At 40.4% G+C, this 12873-nt stretch overlaps 1 protein-coding gene across 4 annotated transcripts in view; it reads right to left on the bottom strand.

Annotated features, from left to right (window-relative positions):
- sik3 (SIK family kinase 3) overlaps positions 1–12873 on the bottom strand; it is a 47885-nt gene that overhangs the window by 34244 nt on the left and 768 nt on the right. The gene's annotated exons all lie outside the window — the stretch shown is intronic.

The following is a 12873-nucleotide window of genomic DNA, read 5'->3' as shown; positions in this document are numbered from 1 at the left end:
TGGAAAAAACAAACTGACAGGAAGATAGGAAGGACAGACATGGAGGAAACAAGAAAACACAGAAAACGACAGAAGGGAAGAGGAACAACACGTGAAAGGAAGGATAGAAGGAAAGAAAGAATGATCCACTCAAGGAGGTGGGACACAATAAAGAAAAGACAAAAGGAAGGAAACAGCATTTACACAGAAAAGATTTAGGGAATAACATCAGACACAAATATTTGCCTTCCTTAATCTTCTCTTTCCATACTTAAGACCTGTTGTTTATTTACCTTGCAGCAGGAGAAGGAGTTCCAGCTGGTTTCTTATTGGGCCTACTTTGTGTTTTTAGAGCTACTTCGTACTCATTTGATTTGGAAAATAACTAAACTGTTGTCATCCATCACAACATCCACAATCACACAGCAGCATGCATGTTGTACTCTGTTCATAGGTTCTAAATGACATTAAAAACACAATAAAGTTAGATCAACATCTGCTTGCTTTCATTCATCCCTATTTTCTTAAGGAAGTACTACTTATTTGTACTGATGATGGATGGACTTTGATGGAAAAATTGGCATTGCTAGATAATAAATAATGTCACGATTTATCATGTCCTTATCTGAGTTGTTCCTCATTTCAGTAAAGCGTGGCACATCTGCTCTCTAAACTGAAACACTAGGAGCTGTAGCTAAAAAAACAAATGAATGTTGCACTCAAGTCATGTTTCTACAAAGTAATTATTAACTGAAATACCTATAGAACTTCAGATGTGTACAACAGAAGGTCACCAACGACATGGAGGCCAGTAAGGCTGGGATTACTGGGAGCTTGGCAGCAGCTTAGAAGCAGGTTAATGACACACAGCAGCACTTATGTGCTTCTGCAGGTAAATAGTAAACAGAGATGGACAATGCTGCATCAACACACTGCAACGCCTTTATGTCAGGATGAGCACTTAAACGGACGAGTAACACCAGCTCTCTCTGTTTAGAAACACAAAAACCAGCCATCTCTAACGTAGAGCTACACATCAGATCAGGTCTGTGACCTCTGTCATGCCTTTCTTTTCTAAGAAACCGTTTACACAGCAAAGTTGCTTTCTCCAACTTATACAACACCTAGGGACTTCTGTAAATATTAGCAGTTTGTCTCCTGAGAGATGACATCTGCTGAATCCTCTGCAGGAAGGTGGATTTATAGTCGGTGCGAACCACTGTACCTGTCAGAGCCTCGGTGATATACGAGCTCGTCCTTTAGGTGAACAGTTTCTGTGTCTCATATTCTACCCTGTCACTTCTTGAAAGTGACAGTTTCACGTTCACACTCGCCATTTGCTACTCCACTTGTCCCGACACGTTTCATTTGGACAATCCAACACTCTGCCTCGCCCCGGTGAAAGTGGTGGAAAATGTGTGACCTTCCCCTCATTTCGAGTCACTTTTCAATTGCGTGACGAGTGTGTGAGAACTTCCTCTGATTCATTAGCACAATAATAGATTAGGAATGCAGGAAGTGAAATATTACTGAAGAAAGACATATTATAACTTAATGAAAGAATGTTTATGATGTTCAATGTGTGTTACACACATTTGGGCTCCCGTGTTTTGATCCAATTTTCCAAGACCAAACCAGGATGTGGATGAAATTAGAAACTCAACAGATTCAACAGATTATTTCAACATTAAATAAGTTCTTATAGACATGTATCCTTAGAAAGGTGTTCATACACATTCACCCTTTTGCCATTTGCAACATCACAATCAAAAACTGCATTTTATTATGATTTTATGCAAAAGACAAACAGGGGTAGATAAGTCACCAAATCAGTAAATGTTTGTCTTACTAAAACCCATTTGTCCATGAAACCTGACAGGCCTGGTGACCCAAAACGCTATGTGGTAGGGAAAACGAACACTGCACATCACCATGAACACATCATTGCCATGGTAAACTGTGGAGATGGCAGCATCATGCTGTGGGGATGGGTTTCATTAGCAGTGACAGAAAAGCTGGTCAGGGTTGAAGGGAACATAAAAGGAGCAAAATATGGGACAATCCTGGTAGAAAGCCTGTTATGTCTGGTTCAAACGGCAGGATTTTAATGCCGTTTCTTTCCATTCCGACATGCCACGATCAGAGTCCTAAAGATTGATCTAGTCTGCTCGGAAGGACGTTGGGACTGCTCCGACCTCAAAACTGGGATAAACCACATGTTGGATGTCTTGTTCCACTATCCTGCCTTTTGGGGTGTTCCCCGAGGACAAACAAGCACACAGCTTGTTGAATGTGACCTATAGCCAATCAGAAAGCGAGGTGAAGGAAACACAGAGAGGAATTACTTATTTACGTATGACCTCGAGTGGGTTTGCGAGAATGTGAGTGAAATCTGTCCGTGTGCTGTGCTTGCCATGTGACTGGACACCACACACTGTGGGACCAAACCTGTTAGTGCTACGATTCTTTAAATCTCATGTGTCCCTCAGGTTTTGAAAACCAATCGAATTTTAAAATCCTGCTGTGTGAACCTGGCATTTGAGGCTGCAAAAGACTTGAGACTGGGGTGTGGGTTCACCGTCCCGCAGGAAATCAACCGTAAACAAACAACCAGAGCTACAACAAAAGGAAATAAGTACATGTTGTGTGACCCAGTCAAAGTCCTCCACTAAATGCAATTAGAAATCTATAGCAAGACATGAAAACCGATGTTCACAGACCCACTCGATTAAAGTTGCCTGCTTGAGCTGTTTCACAAAGAAGAACAGGCAGAGATTTCAGTCTGTACATGTGCAAAACTGGTGGAGACATGCTGCGAAACATTTCCATCTGTAATTACAGTGAATGGTGGTACTGACTCAGGAGGAGCCAAATATAAATGCATGCTACACTTTTCTTGGGCTTTTTTGGAATACGTTTTTTAAAATCCTGCATCCCTTTTCCTCCACTTCACATTTATGTAATGGTTTCTGATGTCCAATCACAAAGAACCCCAATAAAATATATAAAAGCTTGATGATGCAATGTGACAAAAAGGCTGAAAATGTTCAGGGGGTATAAATATTTTTTTTAAGGGCCTGTATGAGCAACAAAGCCTTTTGGTGCGGTTAGGGACTTTGAAAACAGCCAACCGTGACTCAATTTGTTTCTCCAAGCAAACAGAGCCGGAACGTCTACAGGGGGAGCTGGGAAAGTGCGTTTTGCACACTCATCTATGTTCACACACTGTGGTAAGGCGATATGATGGATGAGGTTAACCTTCATCTACATGAGACACAGATTACAAAACCCTGAGAAGGTGTAATGCTGAGGCTTGATCCGTATCAGCAAGTGATGGGGTTCGACTCACACACACGCTCACAAGAACCCCTCCCATTAGTGACGCTCCACGGCTGGAGCCTTAGCTAAATGAGAGCACCCAGATATGAGGTTAAAATCAAAACTCTATGTGTGGAAAGGGTTTTACCAAAGAACAAAACATTAAGCAGGTGGTACAGTCATGTCAGGTGACCAGCAAACAAAAGGAAGATTGCAGCATGAGAAAAAGAGGTGGCGTGAACAATATGAGTCAGCACAGGGTCTTTATAGGTGTTCTGCTCGTGTGTTTCACAAAGCGGAAATGACTCAGTTGAGTGTTTCAAACAGAAAGTAGAAGATAGGTCAGCTTAGTTTCTATAGGCTGGACATCACACAACCTGATTCGCTAGTTTTGTTGTCCACTAGGCATAGCTGGTTACCACAATCCATGCCAAGAAGTTATGGTTTCAGAAGCACGTCATACAGTTCCTATGGTTTAAAGCCTTGTCAATGAGATGCTGGAGAGACTGGAGCTCTCTAATAGTGTGTCTGTTTCTATATCTCTTTCCTCGGACGGACAGACAGACACACAGACAGACACACAGACAGACACCTTCTAGGTGTTAAAAACCAACATCTTTGAGATGAAGCACCCACTATCACTGAGTGTATTTACTCTGCCTCTCTTCTGTTGCACGCCTGCTGTATGTTTCCTTTGTTTGACATACAGTCAGCTGTACACTTGGGCTTACCCAGTGAGGCAGATGAATCCTCACAAGATCAAGATCAAAGAGCTGAGTCAGACCAATCAGCATCCTACAATGGCACTGAGGGGCTAGGTCTCAGTATACCAACATTCAACAATGGAGGCTAGAAAGAAAATTCTCGTGTGGGTTTAGCTTAAACCGTCACTTATATCAGAAACTGGGCAGATTGTGACAAACTATTAGGTGTTCAACTGATTTTCTTTGTGAAGGCATCGGCCACCGTGATGTCAGAGTAAGACAAACCGTAACATTTTAGGCTGTCATGGTACTCGCACATACGTTTTAAATCAAAATGTATGGTATTATTAGAGATCCACCGATCAGGGACCAATCCCTATTGTTCATCAAAGCATATGTCTCAAATGCATTTTCCGGATAAAGGTTAACATACGTGATGTTGGCTAAACATTTATGAATCAAAAATGATGAGTACCTCTATTTGACCTTTGGTCACATTTGGTCACCAAAAAGAATTAATCGAGTAGAAATTGTCCACATATGATGTCTCATATGAGCCACACTTGATATGCCTTTCTTTAAAGTATTTTAGCCAGCTGACTGGCAGTGCATGGAAACACATGCTGGAGGGGTAACACCGTGTTACTCTATGTTCCATACAGCTGGAGAAACCTCTGGCCTCTCATTAAAAGGACTTTAACCATAGAAACAGTGTGACGAGAAATGTTTCGGTTTTCAGACCATGAGATTTTAACACTTGACACCAAAAACAGGCCACTGCCTAGTCCTCCATTTAATAAATTTAACAGGTTTTCTTCATGAGGGGGTTTCACCTGTCATCCTCACTACAGGATCCAAGGAGACAAGTGGGACGTCAACATTCTTTCTATAAAGGCCATAAAAAAAAACAGGTAGCACACAACACACACACACACACACACATGTGCATATAACTGCTGACATGAGTACCATCAACTTGACAAAGCCTCCAAAAGTCATCATGTCAGAACTTGAGACACTTTTGTCCCCTTCTGGAGCGAAGGGACCGTAGAATCAAACTGTGATGCAGCTGACGAGACTAAAGGGCAAGGCGACATGTCAAGCAGAAACCCAACATTTGTCATATCACTCAAATGAAATTTGGCCATGTGCAAGAGTGTGTCTTTGAGAAAGAGAAGAGCTGGGAGTGTGTCAAAGGGAGGGAGTGATGTTATTACTCAGTGTCCTTCTGCTTGTTACCCACTGCTTACCATCCTGTCTGTCCTCTTCCTCTTGCCTTTCCCTTTCTTGCCCAAAACACTTGGGAGGAAAAAGGAAAACACAGCAAGAGCAGGAGAGAACAACAAGGGGAAAGGTCTAGTTCCCCACCAACACGTAGGTCAGGACATGCCAAACAGTACCACTGACCGCACATGACCCCGAGCAGTCATTTTAATCCAAAATGAAGTACTAAGGTAGGAAAACAGCTGGCAAAAATGAGCTCGGCCAATGGCAAGCGATCTTTGGCTAAAGTCAGTCACCCCAACTATCACGACTGAAACCATGGCAACCATAAAGACTTAAATGGAGAAACATTTCTCCAACTAGGAGCCTTGACAACACCACATCTGTGCTCTGAATCCAAGAAGCCCTGGGTGAGCTCCGGTCACACCTCACCTTGTTACTGGGACAAAAAACGCACAAAGATGTATGCCTTTGACCTCACAGAGGGCTCCTTATGGAATCATACTCACCAGCATTAATATTTACTGAGTGCTGTGTTTTACTTAGGAGATTAAACTGTATCAGTAGTTGCAAAGAGAAATCCGAGACGTCTTGGATGCATCGCAGGCTTTTGCCTCGCTGCTGTCAGTGAATGTAAGACCTGACCCTTTACCCAGAGGCCTGCCAGGAGGTAACAAGACATTATTTCTACAAAGGTCAGAGCTGGAATGAATGGAGATTAAAGGCTTCATGGGCTCTGATGTAATCAACTCTGAATAAAAACAGCCAGAAGGCAGCATTAGAGAGAAATGCAAATATTATGTTGATAAAACAAATAGTAAATGAAATCCGGCGTTTTCTCCAATCACAACCTTAAACGATGTTACGTTCACTGTCATCTTAACGTGGTACGTTTAAACGCTTTTCCCTCTTTTTTACTGCTTTTTGCTTCGATACCAACTGCAGTTATGACCATAAATTTTCCATTTCAGTAAAGGATACACCTAAAAATGGTGTAACACCCTGTAATTTCTATCATGTCTTCTCTTCTGACCAGCAGTGAGAATTATTTTTTTGCGGTTTCAATCAAATACCTTCAAAAGCCTGCCATTAATTATACAGACGCCCATTAGTCACCAACCAATCTGAATGAGGTGTCTTGATGCTGGTACACATCTAAAACATGGGAGATGCTAGTGCCTCTCCAGCATCAGGGTTGGGAAACGCTGGGATACACCATTTATTGGAGCCAACTAGGAATAGGCCAGGGGGGAGATTCTCATGGTATGATAACCATGAGAAAGACTACCAGTGTTGTACAGTCATTAAACAAAAATGTAAAATATAACATTTATTTACTTAAACTTAAGCAAAAATGGGTTTAAAGCGGCATTGTTATAAGAGTGATGGGTGCAATTCCTTACTTTCCCCACCATGACAGTTTGTGCTGTTGGAAATATCTCCAAACAGCCAAATCTGACTTTTTTGTAAACTTAAAGGCAGCACATAGTTTCTTACAGCAATAGCTAAATGCGGGGAACTGCAATCAGTATGAATGTGTGTTCATAAATTAGTTATTGCTCATAGACTCACCAGGTAGTTTTTTTTTTTTTATATCATTGTACTTGTGACAAGGACAGTAAAGGATATTCTGATTCTGACAGCCACAAGAGGACGGGGAGCAACGAACTACTCTACCGTTGGAAAAACTCCTTTATTAGCATCTCATTGCAATGGCTTTATACCACAGGTACAACACCACATTATTTCAGAGCTTCAGGAACACCTGCTTACCATTATATTATAACTAGATAACAAACAGCTGCATACACACTAAGCAGTAGTGCAATTCTTGATGTTCATAGAGTCAATAAGTAACGGAAAATAACAGCAACTGTATTCAATTCAAATTCAAAAATGTTTTATGAATCCAAAAGGGAAATTAAATAAAATAAGTAACAGAGCTACACCAACCTGCTGCCACCTTGAGTGGCCCATTACTAGAAATAACAACACTGAACACTGCAGCTACTCAGCTCTTGTATTTACATTGTGTTGTTCTTATATTCTGGGCCGGTTCGAAAACGGCGTTATTTCCAAGTTTACCGAGTGTCAGTCGGAGCTTGGTTATGTGTTTGCATTGGTAAAATGTCACACTGAATGCTGAAGCTTCCTGAAACATCCCCTCTGATGCACATTTAGGCGTTGCGTCCACACAGAGATGAGCATCTGTCTATCCGCAAAGGTATGTTGTCATACCCGTGGATCCCGTGTTTTTGGCGACCAAAGACTAGCATATCTGAAACCAGGCTCCAGACTGAAAAGATTTTAAAACGCCGGTTCTGTGTGTCTGGGCGTACATACGAAACACCTCTTTTCTGACAAGATGATGGCGTAGCTCCAACACTCTCTGTAACCCGCATGCGCCTCTCTGCCGCCATGCTGCCTTGTTTATCTCGCATAAGTCGTCTGCGCAGGCCTGCTGTTTTTGTTTGGCCGGAGAAGCACAAACCACTAGCTGTCGGCAGGATGTTATCTGGTGACATGAGCTGTGTGAAAGCCCCCACCACCTTTGTGTGGAAGCATTTTGGGTACCTGGTGGAATAATAATTATTTAACTGGTCAGTGACAATATCACCCAGTGTGCTGTATTTATAATGAACTCACAACATTTATTTTCCTAACATGATGGCAACTGACTGATGTGAATTAATCTTTGTTCAGGGTCCCAATAAGGGAAAGCTTCCAGAAAAGTAGGTGACCTAATTCTATTCCAATTTATTTCAAACTAATGAAATTATATCAAACAGAGTTATATGTGCCAGCACATTTCATTTATTGATGTATTTCATTATTCTTGTTTAGACGTAATTGTTTCCAATTTATCCAGCACAACAGATGACACCAAACATGGGTCAAAGGAAGAAAGAAGCAACAGGAAACCAGCTTCATGAAAATACTTTACCATGGTCCAAATAAGGTCCAGAAAATACCTCGATGAAAAGAAATGAGGCCAACTAAACAACGCAGATTATTAGGATAACAACCAAATGCATCAAGGAGACTAGTTCTCTAAATAAGATGCCAAAAAGAAAGATCACTAGTATAACCGTGCAAAATATTGATTATATGAAGCCAGATTAGAAGCAGATCGAGATGCTAACACTCACACTGCACACTGAAATCCACCTCTTTGCTTCAGGTTAAATACAATTAGAAATTAAATATAAATAAATAGATTACATAATTTAATTCTACGTTTAATTAAACTGGAGCCGATTGCCGCTATCAGGGAATATGGACATTTCAAAGGTTACCCTGCAAAACTGCTAAACCCTTTCTGACGATTTAAAGCTCTTTTAATGAGCCAAAGCTAATGTTGGGGTGACTGGAGTTGACAAAGAAAAGCGGCGCTGCCCCAACCCCACCTGTTGCTGCTGCTCAGCCGGCTGAAAGAAAGAAACTACCCTTTTTTCTTAGTTCACAAAAAGAGAAAAGTTTGGCTTTTTGGAAATATTTGCGTCCACAAAAAAAATACAGTTATGGCGTGGAAATGAAAGGAATGCCACTCATGACGTGCCTGTTTTACCCAGCCCACCAAAGGCTGGCTACACGAGCAGTTAGCTTGACTAATTAACCAGATTCTTATACTTGTGTTACTCTGTAAAGAGGAGAACTGCTAAAAAGTATAATATGTTCTCCTACTGAACCTATGACTGGTTATAATACTCCAGTCAAAAATAATCAAACAGCTTTTCTTTTTACCATGTTGGTAATGACTGGAAAAAAGAAAAAAGTTTTAAGGAATGGCATGAATAATGTACCATTTATTGCGATCATTTTAGAATGTAATCCTTGTTATCTTAGGTTCATAGATCTCTTTTACTTTAAATGAGATTATGTTTCTTTGCTGTGAGGCTTTATCTGTCCTGACAGTATCGATAGTTTTGTTCTGACTTCACTTCAGTGACTTATCTTCGGTGGTTTTCACAGTAGTGTTAGAAAGCAAGAGGACAAATCAACTGTATCCATTTGCCAAGAATTACTCTAAGCCAAAGTTAGAATGATGAAGACAAATGCATCTTGCCAGACGACTGTTGCAGATTTACCTAAAGAAATGTATGGAAACGAAACACTAAAGGAAGCCCGACCCATTATATCCCTCCAAGCCATAAGCGCAGGGTCCTCCTCTGTGTGACTGCACTGCAGGATATTATCCACCTCCATCTAACAGCGGAGAGGAGCTACTGGGCTATTTTTGAGTAGTCAGCATTTAGAAACCCTGGGCCGTAAAATAAGGCTCCATCTCATCTCATGACTGATCATCATATCCATATTCATGATATCCACAGGCATGTAAAAGCACACTCTCATTCTTCTGATATTCATGAGAAACCGGGGACGCAGAAACCTCTGTGCGTGTTCATGTAAATCATGAGCGGACTGGGTCCATCTGCAGCACGCATCAACAAACAAGGCCCCTCTTTCATTCTGTCAGTGTCATTTTGTCCTCCGCCTGTCTTAGCCCCACACTGACTGCACACATCAATGCAGGCAAAAACAGAACACGTCACTGCTGTCATTGTATTGCTCCTACGAGAGCTTGAGAACCCTTCTGGCACACCTACTAGTCCTTAAATTATACCGTAGTCGTATCAAATCCAAGTCTGTCGAGCAGCATCTTTTCCAGTTTTAAGAGCCACTTCACGGCTCACTGATCCAAGTTTATTCTGGCCTCACGAAACAGAACTGAAGTCTCTTGGCTGCGTCGTGGAAAACATCCAGATGACCTATGTCAGGTCGTCTGTGTATATGTCAACAAGGGGCACAGAAGTATATCTACACACTCAGGAGCAACACACCTTTATTTATTCCATCTAAATAAAAGGATCCACATTGGTTAAAAAAAAAAAAAAAAAGACAAGACAAATACCTCAATTGTTCCCAATGATTTCTCAGGTGATACTAGTCATCCATTATAGGTGACTTTCACACTGTTCATCACAGTCAGTTAGCAGAAAGCAGCAAGGAATATTACTATCTGGCATATCTAGAACAGATCTTGAATGGTTTCCTTCTTATTTATTATTTTTGGAAGTTTGTATGTTGCAAAACCCAGCTTTAAAATCATCTTTAGCTATTCTTAACTATGGAGCTCCCCAGGGTCGTGTTCTCGGTGCTACTTTTTATTCGTTTTTTTTGCTTCCCTTAAATAATCTTTTAAGATCATTCAATGACATCACTGTTATGCTGATAATATCCAACTTTTTCTAATCATAAGAGCTGTGTATCATTCAAGGTAAATCCTACAGAAGGGTTTGAAACTTATAAAATCCTGATTGTCCAATAACTTTGTCAAGTTGACAGAGGAGAAAATGGAGGTTCTTTCTTGTGCTTGTCACTCAAGATTGGTGAAAACCTAAAAATGTTTTTAAAGATATTAATACCTACCATTAAAATTTTGCAGCTTTCTTTTGATGCTAATTTACTGTTTGATCCACAGGTCAAAAATGTTAAGAGCAAGCTGAGTGCTATTACATCCGATGTTTAGATGAAGCACTTCTATGCCGTCTCTCTGCACTGGCTCCGCATACAACATAGAATAAAGTTTGAGGTTCTGGTTTAGACTTTGAAAACACTGCATGGTCATGCAGCTTCAAACATTTCTAATTCTTAGCTGTAATTCACTGCCAAGACCCTGAGCTAAACTGATCAGGGACCTGTTATCTCCCCCCAAAATCTAAACTAAAACCTAAAAGGGACAGGGCTGTAGCTTTTCGCCACTACATTCTAAGAACATAATCATCGTGATAGAGGTAGTAGTTTTAAATCAAAAAAAAAAAAAAATAAAGGAACTACAAGATTATCCTTTATGCAATGAAGCATTTCTTAGATTTTTGTTCAACTCAAAAAAGGGCCATCAGTGAATGACTTCATTTGATAAAAGAATTTTAGGCTACTGTTGTGAGCCCTGGATGTAAAGGTGTGTGGTTTATAAGCTTGACACCATCTGTCTATGTTTGGAGCTCTCATTTTGAGGTCAAAATAAATAAATAAAGGAAGTAGTTCTTGAGATGCTCTGTTAAGTTGATGAGGTTAGTGAACGTAAATCAGAATCAGCTTTGATGGCAAGGTTTAGTAATTTGACTTTGGTTCCCAGCACTCACAGCGTACCAACATTAATCCCAAAGGAATATTAAATAAAATGCGTAACAGAGCTACTCCAACATGCTGCCAGAATTTAAGATATAAATTTGTGAAATAAAAAAAAATAAACGTAGCAGTATGTGTAACAAAGCCTGCAAGTAGCACTGCACAAGCACTAAAGTAAACTGAGCCACTTTTAAACGGTTTGCGTAGCAGGTTTCCACACAGTGAAGAAAGAACAAACTCTGACAGAGTGACGGAGACAAAACAAACGATTTCTAACTGTTGGAATACTGCAACTGGCTAACAAATCTGCTTTCAAGATCCCTCTCGGCACCAAACCAAAGAGCTATTTCACTGTTTTTCTGATTATCTCTTACTTCACATTTAAAATACTCTGACTGATTAAACCAGAAATGTTTTATTCTACACTGAGCAGAGATTTGCTAAAACCCCCTTTGAGATTTATGAAACCTTTCTCTCAAAAAGCAAGTATTTCTCCAAAGGCAAAGACACCAACATACAGACCGATACTACACAGAAAACACGAAAGGACTGGGAGCTTTAGTCTTTCTGAAAGTATTGATAAATTCTTGTATTGCTAAAGACTTGTGAACTAGATGCATTATTACACTCCTATAAACAAAACTTACTTAGTAGGGAGGAGCATCTGAAGATGCTACGGACTTAAGTGGCTATTATAAGAAAATCCTCTGGCAATCTGATTTGTTAGATCATATTTAAATGTTTCTGCAACACAAACCTGTGATTTAATCACAACATTACACATTGGGCAAACAAGGCTTCAGAGTATGCGGACCTTCTGCTCCTCTTGTGAAACCCTCAATTGTTTTAAATCAATACATTCCTTTGGTCACAAAACTAAATCTGTCCTCTTTAAAAGGCCACAGGGCTGGTCTGCAGCCAAACCCAATGTGATCCTCCAGAATTATGAGGCTGTTTTTCTCATGGCTTTCATTTGTTTACAGTAGTACGACTCTGTCAATGTGGCAATCATCCAGTACAATACGTATGCTTAGCAGCGCCCACATATTCGCAGAAGCATCTGTGTAGTTAAATAAAAAAGCACAATTTTTTTTTTTTTTTTTGGCCACTGTCGGTGTTTTCTTGTCCGGAGCGAGTCATTAGTTATTAACAACAAAAGTTGAATACCACAAATACGTTAAAACAGAGAGATGGAGAGCAGCTCTGACAAACCGGTTACGTTTCGATGAAACAAAAAAGGCGCAAGAAACTTTCCAGACGTGAAACACCGGATGAAAACCAGAAATCATACCGAGTAAAGAAAGCTGCAGTACAACTCTATGATGTGTACCGCAGCTATAGTGAGATTAGTTTAGTTTTCTGTCGTAATGTTATCACGAAGCTCAAAGACTGGGTATTCGTATTTAAGCCACACTCACTGGGGAATAAACCGTTTATCTATAGCTCGTCGTTCGTGTTTTTCGTGCTTATTTGCCTTCTGCCTTGTTGTAGGCACGTTTCTTTAATATCCAGAGCT

This window comes from Girardinichthys multiradiatus, chromosome 18, assembly GCF_021462225.1.
Source record: "Girardinichthys multiradiatus isolate DD_20200921_A chromosome 18, DD_fGirMul_XY1, whole genome shotgun sequence".
Classification (NCBI taxonomy): Eukaryota; Metazoa; Chordata; class Actinopteri; order Cyprinodontiformes; family Goodeidae; genus Girardinichthys; species Girardinichthys multiradiatus.
This window is presented reverse-complemented; position numbering and strand designations above follow the sequence as displayed.